We start from the raw sequence: 3,785 nt of genomic DNA on the forward strand, positions 1-3,785 counted from the left end.
GGTTCTCAAACACAAACATTTCACTTTCCTTCAGGAGCTGGGATATTTGTGAGCGCACAAATAAACCGCGCTGGGTTGTTGGCATATTCCTCACACTCCTAGGCAGTGTTCTTTATAAAGAAAGGGTTTTCAATTTACTCCTAGACATTTTGGAAAGTTTACTCAGAACTTTCTACGCTCTCCTGACAGGGATTGGCTCAGCACCAAGGGAGAAGCCCCTGTGGGACCTTTCTGTCTGTCAAAGCCTGGACCTCTGTCTATCAGCAGGTTGCCAAAGGAACCACCCTCCATCGTTAAGTAGAAAAGAGAAAGAAAAAATTTCCACACATTTTTGAGGTGTTGCAGCTACGCCCTGTTCAGCTTTGCCTTTGTGTTTGTATTTTCTTTCCTTATTAAAACCCTTTTTGCTTTTTCAAGACACTCTTAATCACGCCATCTCGCTAACTGATTTTAGTTATTTCTCCTCAAGGGCCAGACCCTCAGAGGTATTGGGAACCCCAGGACTGGGTTGTCTCAAGGAGAACATTGATTTATCACTTTGTTCTAGGCGTGGAGAGTGGATGGACCTGCAGAGGTCTCAGTGAGGGTTTCCTCACCCGAGCTTTAGGTGGTTTAAAGTCCTTGGCCCTCTAAAAGCCCCGAGTCATGTCGGTATAAAAAAGCAGAGTCCTCAAGGTCTGTTTTCAGGTTTCTCGTGGTGTTTATTATTCGATATCTCAGAATTTTCTCTGCTCCCAGCCGAGGTCCAGACAGCAGCTGGGACACGAGGCGACTGCCCACGATGGGATGTCCCCTAACATTTATACAGATAACTACGTGTCGGTTATTTACTGTTTTGTGCCAATGCCCAGTGCCCACACTAGAAGTGTCATTTCTACTTTGACCCAATCCACCCTAACTACTTTGTGCCATCACCACCCCAAAAGATGGAGGATTAGGAAGAAAGAGAAGTACATGAGGTACCACCCAAATTCCACCATCTTGTCCCCATTTACTTCTATTCTATAAACTCTAAAACTACTGAATTCTGTATCGTCTACTGTACTAAACTACTGTTTTCACATCCCGGTGGTTTGTAATTCCTTTTGCAGTGTCGGAAACCTCTCCCATGGACTAAAATCAGACCCAGTGTTTTCCTGGGCTCTGTGCCAAGGTCTCTGAGCCCCCTGGACTGGCTCCACACCCCCCTGTCCAGGGCTCCAATTCCCTTCCTCGGGTCCCAGGCCATCCAAGGGGATGTCCTGGACTCCAACACAGAGGCTCCAGTTCTCTGATTCCCAGGAAGCTGGAATATCCCTGGGGACATCCTGGAGCTTCCCAGAGCTGTCCTGTGGCCAGCCAGATTGGCGCTGCCTGACACCCCCCTGGCACCTTCTCTGGCACCTGCTGGGGCCCTGTGCCTCTGAGTGAGGTGGCACCACAGGTCCTTGAGTGACCACACGTCCTGTGCCCAGCAGGAGGCAGGGAGGGGACAGCAGCACACCTGGGGACAGCTCATGTCACGTCAGGAGGGACTTCCTCACTCTCTGCATCTTCCTGATTGGAAGATTGAGCCAGGTGGGGGCTGGACTCTGCTCCCGGGGAACAAGGGGATAGGACAGAAGGAAATGGCCTCAAGTTATTGGGAATTATTAATCTATTTAACACATTTATTATTGTTGTCATTGTCATTGCTATTACTATTATTATTATTATTATTATTATTATTACTATTACTATTATTATTATTATTATTAGGGAATATTGGGAAAGCACCTTTCTGGCAAAGGGCTGTCCAGCCCTGGGACAGGCCGCCCAGGGCAGTTGTGGAGTCTCCACCCCTTGGGGGGGATTTCACAGCCGTGTGAATGTGGCACTTGGGGACATGGGATGGTGGTGGCCTTGGATTGCTGATGCTGCCACAGCTGTACCTGGGTGGCCTCAAAGCTGCCAGGTGTTAAAAAAGGATGATTTTTAACACTGAAAAGCAGCACCAGGTGAGTGCAGCTCTGGGAGAGGCCCCCAAAACATTTTTGCTCTGCCTCCACCCCCGCAGCTGCCCCCGAGTGCAGCTCCACCGGGCACAGAGAGGGGCACAGACCCCCGGGATGCCCCAGGGATCGCTGACTGTCTTGGTTTGCGAAGACAGGTATCTGCCAGGGAAAGCTGGAGTGTCCCTTGGAATGGAGAATTAAACTCCCCCTCCCCTTTTCCAAATGGTTATAAATCTGCAATTAAAGGCTTTTCAGGCAAAGGTTTGGGAATAGGAATAACAGTTTCTTTATTAGAAATATTAAGAATGCAAATGCAGTGGTACCAAAAAAAAAAAAAAAAAAAAAAAAAAGCAAATGGAAACTCCTAGAAATCCTGACAGAGACAGAAATACAACCTGACGCCTGCAGGTCAGGGTGTGTTGGAAGCAGTCCAAAGGAAGCCCTCCTGGAGTGGCAGATGTGGTTCTGTGGGAGTAGAGATGGTCCTTGTAGAGAAAATAAAAGGGTCCCAATAATGGCAAGATGGGCCCGGTCTTCCTCTGGGAATCCAGTGGAAAACCAGAAAATCTGGTGTTCCTACGTCTCAGTTTTTATCTGGGTAGGGACAGTTTGGCTCCTCCCACTGGGTGGAGCAACTCAGAATGGGATGATGTCATGTGTGATGTCATTGGTGAGCCTTAATGGCCCATTAACAGGAGATAAGGAACACTGGGATGACGTCATGTGTGATGTCACTGGTGGGCTTTGATGACCCATTAACTGGAGATAAGGAACACTGGGATGATGTCACGTGTGATGTCATTAGTGACCCTTAATGGCCCATTAACAGCAGATCTCCCCCAGAGGAGATAAGGAACACTGGGATGACGTCATGTGTGATGTCATTGGTGGGCTTTGATGACCAATTAACTGGAGATAAGGAACACTGGGATGATGTCATGTGTGATGTCATTAGTGACCCTTAATGGCCCATTAACAGGAGATAAGGAACACTTGGATGACGTCATGTGTTATGTCATTGGTGAGCCTTAATGGCCCATTAACAGCAGATCTCCCCCAGAGGAGATAAGGAACACTTGGATGACGTCATGTGTGATGTCATTGATGGGCTTTGATGGCCCATTAACGGGATATAAGGAGCACTGGGATGACGTCTTGTGTGATGTCATTGGTGAGCCTTGATGGCCCACTAACAGGAGATAAGAAAAACTGGGATGACGTCATGTGTGATGTCATTGGTGAGCCTTAATGGCCCATTAACTGGAGATAAGGAACACTGGGATGATGTCACGTGTGATGTCATTAGTGACCCTTAATGGCCCATTAACAGGAGATAAGGAACACTGGGATGACGTCATGTGTGATGTCATTGGTGAGCCTTAATGGCCCAACACCAAAAGAAATCCCCTGGAGGGTGACAGAGATAGGGGACACTGCCCCACGTGGATTTACCAGCTGGGCCATTATCAGAAGGCAGCCGCCCCCTCCTCCTGGAATTACAGGAGATAAAGCAAACACTTCCCCAACTGGTTTCCACAGATGGAATAGAATAATTTATAAATTTTTTTTGATACGTAACCCAAGACAGTGACTCACCAGCGGGTCCCACAGCTCCCCGGGAATCCTGGCACGGCCACCCAGGGCCACCCCAGCCCTGGAGCCTCCCCTGCCGGGAGCTGTGGGCTGAACCACATCAGAGGGATGGGAGATGCCTTTCCCAGGGAGGTTTCAGCGCTGGGATGTTTGGGGGAGTGTTTTCCACCACTGATTGATCTGGGAAAGCGTGGTGAGACACCCCACACCCCCAGCATT

The 3,785-nt window shown here is 48.8% G+C and overlaps 1 long non-coding RNA gene across 1 annotated transcript; it reads right to left on the minus strand.

Moving 5' to 3' along the window:
* Positions 1 to 2,235: 2,235 nt before the first annotated feature.
* Positions 2,236 to 3,344, minus strand: LOC136372786 (uncharacterized). The gene is made up of 2 exons (XR_010745528.1): positions 3,164 to 3,344; positions 2,236 to 2,933 (listed from the first exon to the last, which is right to left on the minus strand). It is a non-coding gene; the product is annotated as an uncharacterized lncRNA (long non-coding RNA).
* Positions 3,345 to 3,785: the final 441 nt, after the last annotated feature.

Source organism: Sylvia atricapilla, chromosome 1 (genome assembly GCF_009819655.1).
Source record: "Sylvia atricapilla isolate bSylAtr1 chromosome 1, bSylAtr1.pri, whole genome shotgun sequence".
In the NCBI taxonomy this organism is placed as follows: Eukaryota; Metazoa; Chordata; class Aves; order Passeriformes; family Sylviidae; genus Sylvia; species Sylvia atricapilla.